Source organism: Marmota flaviventris, chromosome 19, assembly GCF_047511675.1.
Source record: "Marmota flaviventris isolate mMarFla1 chromosome 19, mMarFla1.hap1, whole genome shotgun sequence".
Taxonomy (NCBI): domain Eukaryota; kingdom Metazoa; phylum Chordata; class Mammalia; order Rodentia; family Sciuridae; genus Marmota; species Marmota flaviventris.
The window spans coordinates 21,275,842-21,293,442 of NC_092516.1; the positions used below are offsets into that span (position 1 = coordinate 21,275,842).

A 17,601-nucleotide genomic window follows, 5' to 3' on the forward strand; every position below is an offset into this window, starting at 1 on the left:
CACTGCACCCAGCTCAACTCTGATAATATGTTATTAGGCCAAGGTATATACAAGATTGCACAGTGGGGGATGGGGTGGTAGCTCAGTGGTAGAGCACTTGCCTAGCACATGTGAGGCACTGGGTTCAATCCTCAGCACCACATAAAAATAAATAAATAAAATAAAGGTTTTGTTCCATCTACAACTGAAAAAAAAATTAAAAATAATTAAATGAAAAGGTATTGTGTTCATCTACAACTAAATTTTTTTAAAAAAAATATTACACAGTGAAGTTGTCATGACATTTTAGAGGCTTTGGGATTTTTTAGCAAGTGGTGTTAGGGAATACACTTACAGATTAAGGAGATAGAATGATTAGAGACATTGAGGAAAGAAAGTGGGACATGAGGCTAAGGAAAAGTTTGGGTCAAGTTATGAAGTTATTAGTTTTCCATCACTGTAACAAAATACCTGAGATAATCAACTTAAAAGGAGAAAAGGTTGTTTTGGATCAGAGTTTCAGAGGTTTTTCTATCCATGGTGGCTTGGCCCTGTTTCTTTGAGCCTGTAGCAGCACAATACTTCATAGTAGGAGCACATGGCAGAGGAGACCTGTTTACCTTATGACATCCAGAATGCAGAGATAGTACGGAGCTATAGTCCCAATATTCCCTTCAAGGACATGTCCCAGATGACCTAACTTCCTTCCACTAGGCCACACCTCTTGAAAGTTCCACCACCTCCTAATAGTGCCACAGGCTGGGGACCACATGGTCTTTTTCGAGACATTTCAGAATAAGATTGGAAAATGGAGTATCATTGTGTTTTACCTCGGGTGACAAGTTTGATGTGTCTGCTAGCCCTATAACTCTTTTTTTAGAGAGAGAGAGGAGAGAGAGAATTTTTTTTAATATCTATTTTTCAGTTTTCGGTGGACATAACATCTTTATTTTATTTTATGTGGTGTTGAGGATCGAACCCAGCGCCCCACGCATGCCAGGCGAGCGCGTTACCACTTGAGCCACATCCTCAGCCCCTAGACCTCTAACTTCTACTTGGTAACAACTTCTCCACTCAGGTGAGGTGTCCAGACACTGGATTTGTATAATCATGTGACCCTGTTCTTTTGGCCATAGCAGATTCTCATAAAGTGGACATTTATCTCTATCTGGATCAGTCAGATTTTCCCTCTTAAGGTTGGAAGCTGAGGGCTTGGCTTCCAGGATCTTTTCAATGAAGTATGAATGAAGTTAGGAAGGACCGCCATCTTCCCCCTTTGTTGAAGAGATGGAGAAAGATGGCCTGATGAGAGAGAGACTTCGAAGGATGGAGGAGATGCAGTGCCCTCTTCCAGCCACCTGGAAGGCCACATTGCGATGGATTCCTCTAAGGGTTTCATAATGTCCTTTAAACAAATTTATTCTTTTGGTTTTGGACAGCACAAATGGGTTCCTATATAGTTCCACAATATGAGCTTTGGCCAATACCCTTTAAAGTAATAGAAAGTCATACAAGGCTTTGAAAGGAACGGTCACAGCTCCTGAAGGAGCTTCGGGAATGTTCAGCAGGAGGAGATGTGGCAGAAAGAGTCCAGTAGGTGGCGAGAACAGGCAGGAGGTCTTCCTAATCATTTGGCTATTGGAAAGAGGCTGTGTGCCTCCCCACAGCTTTCCACCTCTTGACAGTGACATCCTAGTGTTGCTGAAACCTTGGTCCTTGTCCCCGATGCCAATCCAATAATGAGAACATGGTTTTGAGAAAAAAGAAAAAGAAGGTATATTATTTCACTAGCAAAGGAGAAATATAGGGACTCTTGTCCCAGAGGCTATGATTCTGCCCATCAACAGGAACAGAGGGCTTTTAAAGAGGTGACTCAAAGGCTACAGTCCACGAGTTCTTTGTTGGAGTGAGAATTCTCTTGCTAATTTGGGAGATAGTCATTTCTGAGATCTTCTGGTACAATCCCCAAAGTCTGAATTAATAACTTTGTTCCTACTCAAGAACAGATAAATCTGCCTGAGATGAAGAAGAAAGGTAATCCTGTTTCCCCTGAGATTAGAGAGGGGGAGAGAGGAAGATAAAGAAACATGTCTATTTTTAAAATAAATTGCAGTGGCAGAGCTGCAAGGGCTATATTCAAAGCATAAAGTGGACCACGGTTACAATAGTAACAAATCTGCTAGGTTCTTCTTGATTTTTTTTTTTTTAAGCACCAGGAATTGAAGCCAAGGGTGCTTAACCACTGAGCCATATCCACAGCCCTTTTTATATTTTATTTAGAGACAAAGTCTCACTAAGTTGCTTAGGGCCTGGCTAAGTTGCTGAGGCTGGCTTTGAACAATCTATCATCCTGCCTTAGCCTCCCCAAGCTGCTGGGATAACAGGCATGGGCCACCATGCCCAGCTTCCTTTGTTTTCTAGATAGGATCAAGCTGCATGGTTGGAAGATGAAAAATGCATTTCTTTTTTCCCATTGAGAGAGAGAGTGGTGGTGGAGAGTTCACTCACCTTGATGTGATGAAATAAAATAGGCAGGGGTTTCCCATACTCCAGTGTGCAGAGCAGGCCAAATTTAACTTTGGATTATTTTGGAAGTTCCAGGATGCCTGAGCATGTTTGGAAAACAAATGAGGTGTCCCTGCAGAAGACCTTTTTGAGAGAAAGCAGAAAAAATATAATGAGTTTGGACCCAGAGAATGACAGGACCCCTCTCTGGGCCCTCAACTCTGGTGAGTCACCCTATCTGCTGATCAGGGAGATTAAGAGGACCCTGGAGAACAGGAAGCCAACCAGCGCACGTTTTTCAAAGAGGAGGATCATTGGAGACAGAAATGTCCCTGATGCTTGTCCTGGGGTCAACCAGACCCTGACCCATTCTGGCAAGTGGCACCACTGATATAGGAAAGCTAAAGAAGCCAGATGGCTTTGCACAGGTCTCTAAGTGTGATTTCTGAGGAAACTCTGTTGACTTTAAAAATAAATAGGATCAAAGTCAGTTTTGACCAACATGGCCTTGAATATCTGGCCAGAGAGTACAGCCTAAAGCATAGTCCTACAAGGACAATTAAAAGGAAAAAATAAAATTTTTAATGTAACTTAAGATGTACACTTGTTTCATTCCTACCAAAAGTAAGTAAAGCTGGAGGCTAGGGAAAACAACACAAAACAAAACTACAATGAGCTTGACCTAGGAGCAAAGTCTTAGTTGTCAGAGGGGAATAGTGATCCTTCTTATGGTATGATAGTTATTAACCAAATATGTGTCTGGCTCAGCCTATGAACATTAATTTGGGTTCAAGAGAGGGAGGGAGGGAGGGAAAAAGAGAGAGCAATAAAAACCAAAAGAGCTGTGTCACTAGCCTGTACATGCAGAAACTCAAGCAATAGATTTGGGAAACTTTACTATGATGTAATTAATCAAAGCAGAGAGAGCTGTTCTCCCCCAACAATCTGGCATTTCCAGGGTTCAGGGTCAACAGTAAGAAGCGTGGTTCTCTCTAAAGTCTTGGCTTAGAACTGAAGCCAAACTAGGAGAGGTGGCACATGCCTATAATTTCAGCAGCTCTAGAGGCTGAGGCAGGAGGATGGCAAGTTCAAGGCCAGGTTCAGCAACTTAGTGAGACCCTGTCACAAAATAAAAACATGTAAAGGATGGGGATGTAGCTCAGTGATAAAGCACCCTTGGATTCAATCCCTAGTGTGAAAAAGAAAGAAAGAAAGAAAGAAAGAAAAGAATAGCAGTCAAGGTATAACCCCTGGGTAGATCACACACCAGGGCATGAAGCACAAGTAAAATATCACTGGAGACTTTCTACAATAGCACAGGGGATTTGCAAGAACTAGAGATCTTGTACTGGCAGATGCGGGGGTAATAAGGCAATAACAAGGAGCATGAAGGTTAATATGATACAATTTGAGCTCACAGATTGGTGATCCCTATAGAAGTCTGTGCTGTATGTGAAGGATGGCATCAACTGTCAGAGAGGGGGAAGACATCACAGTAAGGGTATTACCCATGATTGGTTCCTGAACTGTATGCTCTTTTGGTCAAAGCCACCCACAAGATCAGCCTCACGCTAGAGTCCTGGATACACAGCCCTAGAGTGAGAGCACACAATGGCCATAAGACCCCACAATGCCCAAGAGATGCCACCCTTAGAAAATCCCTACCTGTAGTGTGCTCAGCTCAGCCCTCCCACAGAAAATCCAGAGTGAGTTTCTAGAACTTTGGAATGCTCAGGCCCACCTGAGATCACAAGGGTCTTGGAATAGGATGGTGGCCTCCAAGCCCCAACCACTATGATGTCCCCTGGCCTTTTGTGACTTCCACTCCCGTGAGATACAGCCTCCTTCTAACCTCTTGGCGGGGGGAGGCGGAATAAGGGGAAGGAGCACTGTTGTGACCCACATACTTCTATCTCTATCCATCCTGACCAATGTGCCTGTGTCACCACGCCCAGGAGGAAGTGGTGGGTAGGGAGCCTGGGCCAGGAGGCAGCAGCTGATGTCAAGTTCTTTCTGTACCAGCTCATCTTTTTGGGTGCATCTGGGGAGAGACCTTTAGCCCTAATTTGTCCCTGGCCTTTGGCCATCAGACCTGGTGGTGTGTGGGGCAAAGGGAGGTTCCTGCCTGCTTTTCTGAACAGATCTTTTCTGCCATACACTATTCAGAGGCCCAATGGGCCCCAAGCAGAACAAGAAACTCCCTTCTGCCACACCCTTGCTCACTCAAGATCTAAGAGCCATAAGAAAAGTTCAGTATCAGACTGGGACTGGAGAGACCATTAGGAATGGAGGCTACTCTACAAGTTATTACTCTTCCCATTTATGGATCTCCTGATTAAGTTTTTGGAACATCTCAACATCTATTTCTCTCCATGTCTGCACTGTTCTCTTCTCACCTTTTTTTAAATTTAGTTTTTAGTACCAGGGATTGAACCCAGGGGTATTTTAACAACGAGCCACATCCCCAGCACTTTTTATTTTTGAATTTGAGACAGGGTCTTTCTAAGTGAGGCTTAGGGCATCATTAGGTTTCTGAGGCTGGCCTTGAGCTTGCCATCCTCCTGCCTCGGCCTCCTGAGCCTCTGGGATTACAGGTATGTTCCCAATAAGAGGTGGGACTTAAAAGAGGTGATTAGGCCATGAGCACTGTACCCTCATGAATGGATTAATGCCCTTATTGCGGGAGTGAGTTAGTTACCAAGAGAGTTGGCTCCTGGTTAAAAATAAACTCAGCCCCTTTCTTCCCAACTCCTCTTACCATCTCTCACTATGTGATTCTTTCCATCACGTTGTAACCCGGCAAGAAGACCCTTACCAGGTACAGTTCTTCCATCTTGAACTTCCCAGCCTGCAGAACCACGAGCTAAATAAACCTCTGTTGATTTTAATTTACCCAGTCTGTGGTATTCTGTTACAGTCATGTAAAACAGACTAAAACAACTAGGCAGTGGGGAGCTCTTGAAGGGCTTTGAGTAGGAGGAATATTCGATCTATATGTGATCTGTGCTTACATGGAGGACAAAGGACATGGGTATGATTAAGTGCCCACTATGTTTATACCGAAGGGGTTAAGGCATTCAGATCCCCATTTTACAGAGAAGGAAAGAGAGAATGAGATGGTTTGGAGAACTTCCCAGAGTCATTCATGAGATGCCTTTGTAGTGATGGGATTAGTCAGGTTCCAGAGTCCAGGCCTTGACATGATTGTTCCTTGCTTTGGGAAAAGGATTGTGGAAATAGATAAAAAGAGTTGGAGCTGATAAGCTCCAATTGTAGGGGAGTTGTAACAACAGGGGAAAATCGATGAGGACATGGATCAAGATGAGGGTGGTGCTGGAGAGAGGGGGTGGGTTTAGGAGGCATTTCCTGGGTGCCAGGCTGCTCTCCCTATGACCATCCCCTCTTTTTTAAAAAAAAATATATATTTTTTTAAGTTATACATGGACACAATATTTTTATTTTGTTTGTTTATTTTTATATGGTGCTGAGGATCAAACCCAGAGGTCTCACACATGCGAGGAGAGCGCTCTACCACTGAGCCACAACCCCAGCCCTGACCATTCTCTCTTAATGAGCTCTCAAGCCCCCCCTTAAATATCCCTAAAAGACTTTTGAATCTCATCAGCAATGTTCCCAGTAGCTGGGCCTAAATCCCAGAAATCTCTGCTGAAGGGACCTTTATCCTTATTTATTTATTTATTGTCCCAGTGATGGGAATATCAAATCCAGGGTCTTGTACATGCTAGGCAAGCAATATACCACCAAGCTACAACCTCAATCCAAAAGGAAAGTTCCAGAAGGACCCTCCTCTGAGTGGGTGGTGATCACCTGGCAGTATCCATTCTAATCTATTTTTTTAAACTTTCATGGATCTTCCTTTTGACTCAAGGACCATCTAAATGACTGTACAAAGGTGGTCAGTTGTGGGGAGCCACTCCAAATGCACGCACCTTTAAGTCCTGATTAATCACAGCGATATGAAAGATCACTGTAGTGACCTGGGCTTTTCCCTCACTCAAATAACAAGGTGTGGCCCTAAGAGTAGGTGGCACCCGGAGGGAGTTGAGCTACACTTACCTGTTCCTTTGTAATCCTACCCCTTGCCTCATTTAAATGGCTTCTCCCCAATATAAGGGCTCAGCACATTCTCCTCTCTCTTTCCATAGATCCTGAAGGTCAGAGGAGCTGTCACAGGACCCAAAGAAAAAGACATTTCTCTGTCTCTGTGTGATTATTTCGTGCCAGTTCACCTGGAGTGGCCCTGAGTGTTTTAGTCGTAGAACTCGACAGTCAGTGAAGAACAATGTCCCCTGAGCCCCACTGTCCCGTCAGGAGCTTCTAGTTCATGATGTCATTTAATCCTTTGAACTGAAGTTTGAGACAGTTATTGTTCCTTTTTGCAGATAAAGAAAGTGAGGCTCAGCCTCTTTATTGAACTCACCTGAAAGGGAAGTGACCCCGACACTTGGAGAGGGACCAAGAGTTCTTTATTGCTGTGGTGTCAGATTAACAGGGAAGGAAGGGGGTGGGGAGAGGAGAGAGAGAGAGAGAGAGAGAGAGAGAGAAATGAGAGCAAAGTACACGGACAGAGAGAGAGTAAGAGAAGAAAGGGGGGAGGCAGAGAGGGGAGAGTTTTTATAGCCAAAATCTAATGGGGTCTCTGGGTGTACAATGATTGGATCATACAGTAGTTGCTAAGGGTGTCATCTTCTGCCCTTAGGGAGACCAGGCAGAGGCTAGATATGGGTTTCCTTTGCATCAGATGGGTGGGGGTCCAGTGTTCAGCCTTGAGTGGGGTTGAGTGTTCAGCCTTGAGGCAAACAAGCGATAAGGAACCAGACAGATGGGGTGGAGTGTTCAGCTCACCCTGCAGCTAACATTTGTTCAGTCTGCTCTGCAACTAATCACCCATTGTCACACAGCTACCAAGTGGCAAAGTGAGGTTTTTGGGGTTTTGTTTGTTTTTGTTTTGAGACAAGGGCTTGCTATGGCTTTTTTTTGGGGGGGGGAATACCATGGATTGAACTCAGGGACACTCGACCACTGAGCCACATCCCCAGCCCTATTTTGTATTTTATTTAGAGACAGGGTCTCACTGAGCTGCTTAGTAGCTGGCTTTTTGCAGAGGCTGGATTTGATCTCATGATCCTCCTGCCTCAGCCTCCTGAGCTGCTGGGATTATAGGAAGGTCTTGCTATGTTGCTCTGGCTGGCCTCAAACTCCTGGGCTCAAGGGGTCCTCCTGCTTCAGACTCTGGGTGTAAACTGGGTCTACAAATGTGTGACACCAGGTCCAGCTCAAGGTTAGGATTTAAACACAGGTATAATTAACTTCATTGTCTAGATTGGGCTTTTTTTTTTTTTCCTTTTTTGGCACCAGGAATTGAATCCAAGGGGCTTTATCACTGAGTCACATCCCCAGCCCCTTCCACCCTCCCTTTTTGGTACCAGGGATTGAACTCAGGGGAGTTTAACTACTTAGCCACATCCCCAGTCCTCTTTTGTAATTTATTTAGAGACAGGGTCTCACTGAGTTGCTTAGGGCCTTGCTAAATTGCTGAGGCTGGTTTTGAACTCTTAATCCTCCTGCCTCAGCCTCTTGAGCCCCTGGGATTAAAGATATGCTGCACCTGGTCCCTTTTTTTAAATTTTTTTTTTTTTTTTTTAAACAAAGTCTCACTAAGTTTCTTAGGGCCTCACTCAGTTGTTGAGGCTGGCTTTGAACTTGCAATACTCCTGCCTGAGATTATGGCATGTGCCACCAGATCAAGCATTCTTAAAGTTTGGCCCAGGAATAGCACCTGAGAACTTGTTAGGAAAGAATATCCTTGGACTCCATCTAAGACTTGCTGAATTGGATTTTTTTTTTTTTTTTTTTTTTTTTTTTTTTTTGGTTTTGGGGATTGAACTCAGTGGCACTCAAACACTGAGACACATGCCCAGTCCTATTTTGTATTTTTCATTTAGAGACAAGGTCTCACTGAGTTGCTTAGAACCTCATTTTTGTTGAGGTTGGCTCTGAACTTGTGATCCTCCTGTCTCAGCCTCTGAGCCTCTGGGACTACAGATGTGCACCACTGCACCCAACTAGACTTGTATATTTAAAAAAAAAAAATCTCTCTGACTGCTGGTTGGATCAGGGTCAAAGTTGGAAGAAGGGAAGCCTGTTAAGAGACCATCACAAAATCCAGGCAAGAAATGATGGTGGCTTGAATCAGGGATCACAAGTGAAGTTGAGAAGTAGCTGGACATAAAGTGTTGTGTGCTCTCTTGAGTGGGACAGAAGAAAATCCCCTCTATTTTCAGGACATGGAGACAAAATTAAGATCATTTTACCTCACTCAGAGGACACAGAGGACTTGAACAGCCAGGATGCGGGCTCCATCCTAGATGCACAGATTCTCTAAACCTTCAAACTTCCCAGTCAAGGATGTCACTTGTCATTCATTCCCCCCGTGACACTCTAGCCTGAGACCCACGCTGGTGACACCATATGATTGGGCCCGAGTTCATGATCCTATATGTCACCACTCATATTAAGCAAAGCAAGGAAGCCATCCTGAAGAGAACTAACATTTGTCAGGTTCAGACTACGTGTGGCTCCTTTTGCCTCAGACACTGAGCTGGGTCCTGTGAGCCACAACCATGCAGCCACTGCCAGCAGGTGAGTTTCAGACTATTCATTTGCAGCAGGCAAGATGATGTCATGCAGAAAATCCCCTACTGGGCTCTGCAGAAAGAGGACAGTGTGGCCAATGCTCCGAGTTCCATGGACTGTTCTCCAGGACACGTGGCCTATTTGAACACTGATGAGATATGTGGTAAAGAGCTACATGTGGAGTTCAGAGAAATAATGACTGAAGGCCCTGAAAGCCACACCAAGGAGTTTGGACTTGATCTTGTGTGCATAAAAGAGAAATCATCAGAGGATTTCAAGAGAAATCTTTTTAATTTTTTTTTGGAAACCAGGGATTGAACTCAGGGGTACTTGACCACTGAGCCACATCCCCAGCTGTATTTTGTATTTTATTTAGAGACAGGGTCTCACTGAGTTGCTTAGTGCCTTGCCATTGCTGAGGCTGGCTTTGAACTTGTGATCTTCCTGCCTCAGCCTCCTGAGCAGCTGGGATGACAGGCATGCACCATGGTGTCCAGCTCAAGAGAAATCTTGAAATTTCAAGAGAAATCTCTCTCTTGAGAGAGACATGCTCAGGTTTCTTCTCAAGGGTAATCTGGCAGTACCCGTTGGGGAGAAGCGTGAACAAGGGATGAGCTGCAGTGACAATGAATACTTCCGGTGAGAAGTGGCGGAAGTTCACACACAAGGAATGGAATTGAGAGACACCTGAGAACTGACAATCTGAGTTAAGAGGCATCAAGGCCAGTGACTAAGGAGAAATTCTGTGTGTGGGTGGGTGTGAGAGAGAGACATCCTGCCTCGGGACTTCCCCCATGATCCCAGCCTGAGATCTTTGCAGCCCAGTTCCTCAGGGGAATTACTTACTGTCACACATTTAAGATCCTGACTTCCTTTAATCCTTAGGCTTACTTGAATCTCATAACTTCCTTAGCCATAAAGTTCTCAAATAGGAAAAAAAAAAAAAAAAGAAAGAAAAAGAAAGAAGAGGTATTTGCTGTTGTTTGAATTATATATTCCTCCAAAATTTATACATTGGAACTTAAACACCAAGGTAATGGTAGTAAAAGGTGAGGCCTAGGCTGGGGATATAGATAGGTAAAACACATGTTTAGCATGCATAAGGCCCAATCCCCAGTGTGCATGGACATGCACACACACACACACACACACACAAACACAAACACATACAGGAGAAATTTGGAAGGTGACTAGGGCATGAGGGATCTACCCTCATAAATGGGATTAGTGACTGGGCATGGTGGCGCTCACCTGTAATACCAGTGGCTTGGGAGATTGAGGCAGGAGGATTGCAAGTTTAAAGCCAGCCTAAGCAACTCAGCCAGGCCCTAAGCAACTTAGCAAGACCCTGTCTCAAAATAAAAAATAAAATATAAAAAGGGGTGGAGAGCCAGGCACGGTGGTGCTCACCTGTAATACCAGTGTCTCGAGAGGCTGAGATAGGAGGATAGCAGGTTCAAAGCCAGCCTCAGCAACAGCAAGACGCTAACTCTTCCAGCCTCTGCCCCTTACCCAGTTTCAAAGCTGCTTCCACAGTTTTGGGTAGTTGTTACAGTAGTACCCAACTTCTCAGTCCCAATTTCTGCTTTGGTTTGTTTGGGCTGCTATAACAGAATACTTTAGTCTGGGTAATTTATATATAATAGAAATTTATTTCTTATATTTGTGGAGGCTGGGAAGTCCAAGGTCAAACAAGGCTCAGTGAGACCCTGTCTCTAAATAAAATACAAAATAAGGCTAGGGATGTGGTTCAGTGGCCAAGTGCCCCTGGGTTTAATCCCTGGTGCCAAAAAAATTTAAAAAATGGAATTAGTGTCTTCAAAAAAGGGCTCGAGGACAGAATCTGTTCCTTTTGGCTTTCTGCTACCCAAGGACACAGTGAGAAGGAATCATTCTTTGGAAAAATAAAGAAAGTCTTTAACAGATACCAAATACCATAGAGCCTTATAAGGTAAGATCATTCTTGTTATAAAGGGCCAAAAAACTTGGCTGAATTGTGTTTGGGACCTAGTGTTTTGTGGAAGGCAAACTTAACAGAGATGAAATGGAATATTTAGTGAAGAAACCTCTAAGCAAGGTGTTGAGGATATAGCATGGCTCCTCTTGACTACAGTAAAATTTAAGAAGAGAGAAATGAATCAAAGGCAGAATTACTGGACGTGGTGGCATGTGTCTGTAGTCCCAGCTACTCGGGAGGCTGGGGCAGGAGGATCGCTTGAGCCTGTGAGTTGGAGGCCATACTGAGCAACATAGCAAGACGCCATCTTAAAAAAAAATGTTTAAAACTTTTTTAAAAGACAGAATTTATAATCAAAAAAGGAAGCAGAACTTAAAGATTTAGAAAATTCTCAGTCTGGCCATGTTAAGAATGGAATACCATGTTATGAAAGAACATTGAAGACATTTAAAGAGGAGATTGATATGGATAGAAGGAGACATGATATTCATCAAGACATGGAAGAAGGATTCAGCCATTTCTGGAGACCTTTGATGCTGCCACTCCTATCACATGTCTGGCCTTGAAGGCAAACTGGTCTCAAGGGAAGGGCCCAGGGTACCAATGGGACCTCAGGATTTGTTATTATAATCTCAAGGTCCTGCTTCATGCATTACAATGCAGTTCTCCTTAGCTGCCCCAGCTGTGTCTAAAGTGGCTCCAGGTGGCCTTGGCAGCATGCACAAAGTACCATATCCATGGGTGAACAAGGTGCATGAGCTGTGGGGCATGGCTTCCTCCTATTAGATTTCAAAGGATAACACAGAGATCCCTGAGGCCCATGCAGAGAACATGCTGAGGGACTGGGCCATTTCAGAGAGTCACAACTAAAGCAATGCCCAGGAGAGTTGCAGGGGCAGGGCTATGAAGAAAACTCCACAAGGGCAATGCCTAATGGGGCTGTGAGGGTAGGGCCACCCCTGAGAGCCCCGACTGGTAGAGCCACAGCATATTGTTTCAGCTGCTATTCCAAGAGCTGCTGTTCTTGTGCCCAGCAAAGCCATGGGGCCCTAACATCCACTCCCTGTGTCTGAAAGGTGGCACATGAAGACACAGAAGAATATTCTGCCAGCCAAGCTATCACATGCCTGTAATCCCAGTGACTTGGGAGGGTCAGGCAGGAGGAGCACAAATTCAAAGTCAGCCTCACCAATTTAGCAAAGCCCTAAGCAACTTAACAAGACCCTGTCTCAAAATAAAAAATAAAAGGGCTGGGACTCAGTGGCTAAGCACCTCTGGGTTCAATCCCTGGTACACACACACACACATACACACACACAGAATATTCTGGAACCTTAGGAGTTAATGTTTGTCCTGTTGGATTTGCTTGGGATCTGTTTTCTCTTTTCTGTTTCTCATTTTTTGAAATGAGAATGTCTATCCCATGCTGCCATTGTATTTTGGAAGCACCTTAATGTTAAACCACAATGCAAAGAAATGACCACCGACTCTAATTTAAATCAAATAAAAGTAAGCTTGTAATTGGAGCACAGCTTTATAGCACAGAAAGTTGCAAAAAAGGGGGGGGGTGTCTTAAGAATTTACAGATAATAGGATTTTGACAAGCATAACACAAAGGCATGTGGTAGGTTAATGGTCTAAATGGTTCAGCACTTGGGTGATAAAACAGGCCTAATTCCCTTTTAAAATTGGAAACCATCTCAAAGGCATGAAAAGCTAATTTCGGCTTTACTATAAATTACTGTGATTTCTAAACTTACTTGGAATGCCTGCCTGTGCCTTGAACTCACTCACCCATGCCTGGCTTTCCCTGACCAGATAACAACCCTCTCTGAAACATTAGTGGCCCCCATAAATTCTGGCTTTCCCTGGCCAGATAACCACCCTTTCTGAAGCTCTAATGGTGCCTCATAAATTCCCATGTTTGGATCTAAATTTACTCCCTAAGTGCTGGACCATTAATTTACTACCTGCCTTTGTGTTATGCTTGTCAAAATCCTGTTATCTGTAAGTTCTCAAGACAACCTACCCATCCCCACCGCCCCCTTTTTTTGCAACTTTCTATGCTATAAAGCTGTACTCCTAGGGAACTGGGGGGCTGTCTTCTATTCCCAAGGGTTTCGGGAGAGACAGCCCCAGCCAGTGGAAATTACAAGCTTGCTTTAATTTGATTTAAATTGGAGTTGGTGGTCTTTTCTTTGTGTCATGGTTTAACATTAGGGAGTAAATTTAGATCCCAACATCAGAATTTATGAGGCGCCACTAGAGTTTCAGAGAGGGTTGTTATCTGGTCAGGGAAAGCCAGGTCTGGGTGAGTTCAAGGCACGGGCAGGCATTCCAAGCAAGTTTAGAACATCAAAATATGGCCAGGCTAAATAGAAATCCTAATATTTTACAGAAAACAGAAATGAATCTTTTATAACTTGTGACAAGATGGCTCTTGATCTTAAAAGGGAGTTAGGCTGGGTTTATCACTTAACTTGTTTGATTTCACAGGATGACAGCTGCAGAGGGAATCTGCCTCAGGATGAATTATATCTTAAGATTCACTCAAATCTGAATTAAATGACATTTAGATGAGACTTTAGACTATAAAGTTGATGTTGAATCAAGTTAAGACTTTTTAGATTATTGGGATGGAATGAATGTATTTTGAAGTGAAAACATCCAAAATTCATGTTGAAACTTAATCCTTAATGCAATAGTATTTAGGGGGTCAACCTTTGGGAGGCAACAGCATTGTATTGGACACAATACCTTTATTTCATTTATTTATTTTTATGTGGTGCTGAGGATCGAACCCAGTGTCTCACGCATGCCAGACGAGTGCACTACCACTTGAGCCACATCCCCAGCCCCAAGAAGGCACCATCTTTGAAGCAGAAAAAGCCCTCATCAGACAAAATATTTTGCTACAGCAGCTGAAATGGACTGAAATAGTATTAGTCTTACTTTTTGTACTGGGAATTGAACCCAGGGGTGTTTAACCACTGAGATACATCTCCATCCCTTTTTATGTTTTTTATTTTGAAACAGGGTCTCACAGAGTTGCTTAGGGTCTCACTAAATTATTGAGGCTGGCTTCAAACTTGCAATCCTCCTGCCTCAGCCTCCCGAGCTGCTGGGATTACAGGCATGCACCACCATGCCCAGTGGCTTTTGCTTTTTTAAAATCTGAAACCAACTATGATAAATTTATAAATGAGTACACTTGGGTTAGGGTTGTGGCTCAGTGGCGGAGCACTCACCTAAGCACGTGCGAGGCTCTGGGTTCAATTCTCAGCACCACATAAAAATAAATAAATGAAGATATTATGTCCAACTACAACTAAAAAATAAATATTTTTAAAAAATGAGCACACTTGCCTGCTATAACATATACTTAAATTGTGATCCACACAATGAAGACTTTGAGATCATTTCTTGAATTCCTTTTATCCCAGCTGTCTTATTCAATGCTGCTTAAATGTTTGTAAACATTTGAAGTTTAACACTTAATATTTCTATAAATTTAGAGCCCTAAATTTCAAAGGTGGCCTTAAGGAAAATTTTCACACTGGGGATGGCTGAGTTGACTATCAATTCTTGGTTTAGATGTTCTGTGGTGAGATCATTACAGTTTTCCCAAACAAGTAAAACCTGTAGAGTTAACTATTAAAATGAACCTTTTTTAGTTTTCTTGGAGAATGTGTGGCTCCACTGTTAACAATGGTTATTCTTGGGACTTAGGAATGGTGTGGGGAAGGGCTTTAAAAAGTGTTTTTATCCTTTTTCTCTGCATACTTCTACAGTGTTTGAATTTGAAAATGTATATTCTTTCTGAAATTTCAGCATAGAATTTGGTTAGTTGTAAATAGGAATTGCTATACAGAAAATGAAAGAAATCAATCTGAATCATCTGATCTTTTTTGGCTTACACCCAGAGGCCTTAACCACTGAGTCACATTCCCAGCACTTTTTTTTATTTTTTATTTTGAAACAGGGTCTCACTGAGTTGTTTAGGGCCTGGCTAAATTGCTGATGCTGGCTTTGAACTCACAATGCTCCTTTCTCAGCCTCCCAAGCCACTGGGATGATAGGTGAGCACCCGCCTGAATCACGTAATCTTAACTGAAAAATTTTAAAGAGATTGACATCATCTAATTACCAGGAGGCAACTTGTCATGACATAACTAATTGGCAGTAGAGATTACAGATAATCTGTCTGCAAAAGCCTTCCTTCCCCTGGGCAGTGGCCCTGCAACTAACCTTGCTGATTGAGTAGGATTTCCTCACAGCACAGGGAGAAACTGAAAGTTCTTCCCATTTGCCCAATAACATATACAGTTCCTGTATTCTGTTGTGTTTTTAATATTTTTGTGCTTTTTTAAGAATGTAAAACTATACATCCTCATTTAAGAAACAATTCAGATGATGTAAAAATGTATAAACCCTGGTGGTAGTGAACACCTATGATTCCAGCTACATAGGAAGTTCAGGCAAGAGGGATTACAAATTCAAGCCCAGCCTGGACAATTTAGTGAGAACCTGTCTAAAAATAAAAATTTAAAAAGGACTGGAGCTGTAGTCAGTGTTGGAGCCCCAGCCTGGCATGCATAAGGCCCTATGTTCAATTCATACGCACACACACAGAAATGCATAAATCTCATTCTGTAGAAACAACCACTATTTAGAGTTTGGTTGTATATCATTTTAGATTTTTAAAATACATACACATACAGCTTCATTATTATTATTATTTATTAAAATATAATTCACATATAAAAATCTTCATTTCCACTCAGGCACAGGAATGTATATCTGTAATCCCAGTGACTCAGAGGTTGAGGTGGGAACTTCATAAGCTCCAGACCAGAATGGGCAATTTAGTAAGATTCTGTCTCAAAATTAAAAAATAAGAAGTGTTGGGTGTGTAGCATGGAGGCAGAGCAGTTGCTTAGTATGCGTGAGGCCCTGAGTTCCATCCCCAGTACAGAAAAAGAAAAAAAAAATTTCAAATTGCACAATTTAGTGGTTTGTTTTGTTTTGTGGGGCTACGGTTAGAACCCAGGGCCACCTCTATGCTAAGCCAGTTTCTACCACTGAGCCACATCCTTGGCCCTATTCAGTAGTTTTTAATATGTTCATGAAGTTGTACAATCATTCCCACTATCTAATTCCAGAGTATTTTATCACCTCAAAAAGAAATCCTATATCCATTAACAGTCAACCCTCTATTCCCTATTGTCCCCCATCCCTGGCTACCACTAATCTACTTTCTGTCTCTATGGATTTACCTATTCTGGATCTTTCTCTTAGATGAAATTATATACTATGGGACCTTTTGTGCTTGGCTTCTTTTACTTAGCCTGTTTTTATGATTTATCCATACTGTAGCATGTGTAGCATGTGCAGTATTTCATTCAATTTTATGGGTAAATAATGTTACATTATATGGATATATTATATTTTGTTTATTCATTCATTAATTGTGGCACATGAGGATTATTTCCAGATTTTGACTGCTATGGATAAGGCTGCTATGAATAATTTGTGTATAAGTTTTTGTATAAACATGTGCTGTTTGGGGGGCTGAGGTTGTAGCTCAGCGGTAGAACACTCGCCTAGCGTGTGCGAGGTGCTGGGTTTGATCCTCAGCACCACGTAAAAAAACAAAAATAAAAACAAAAAAAATAAAGGTATTGTGTCTAACTACAATTAAAAAATATTTTTTTAAAAAAGTGTGCCCTTTTTTGTGTGTGGATTGAACCCAGGAATGCTTTACTCCCGAGCTCGATCCCCATCTCTTTAATTTTTTTTTTTAATTTGAGACAAGGTCTAAATTGCTTAGGGCCTCACTAAATTGCTGAGGCTAGATTTGTAATCCCTCTCAATGGGATTACAAGTGTGAGTCACCATACCCAGCTAAGTTTTCAATTTTGGGGATACATACTTAGGAGAAGAATTTCTGTGTTATGTGGTAACTCTATTTTTGTTCATTTTATGTTGCTGAGGATTGAACCCAGGAGCACTCTATCACTGAGCTACATACAGCCACAGCCCTTTCTATTTTATTTTATATTTTAGTGGTACTAGGAATTGAACCCAGGGGCTATCACTGAGCTACAGCCCCAGACTTTTGTATTTTATTTTGAAATAGGTCTTGCTAAGCTGCTAAGGCTGGCCTCAAACTTGGCAATTCTCCTGCCTCAGCCTCCATAATAGCTGCACCAGGTTTAACTGTTTTGAAGAACTGTCACATTGTTTTCCATAGCAGGTGTATCATTTTACATTCCCACTGGCAGTGTTTCAGGGTTCCAATTTTGGCCTCACCAACAGTTATCTTCCTCCTTCCTTTCTTTCCTTTTTTAAAAATTCTAGTCATCTTGGTTGGTGTGAAGTGGTATCTGATGTGGCTTTGATTTTCATTTCTTTTTTTTAAATACTTTTTTTTTGTAGTTGTAGATGGACAGAATGCCTTTATTTTATTTGTTTATTTTTATGTGGTACTGAGGATCGAACCC

General features: G+C 42.5%; 1 long non-coding RNA gene across 1 annotated transcript; it reads right to left on the reverse strand.

Moving 5' to 3' along the window:
- Positions 1-904: 904 nt before the first annotated feature.
- LOC114103075 (uncharacterized) lies at positions 905-4,340 on the reverse strand. The gene is made up of 3 exons (XR_003584600.2): positions 4,150-4,340; positions 2,488-2,628; positions 905-1,694 (listed from the first exon to the last, which is right to left on the reverse strand). It is a non-coding gene; the product is annotated as an uncharacterized lncRNA (long non-coding RNA).
- Between the last annotated feature and the right edge of the window lie 13,261 nt (positions 4,341-17,601).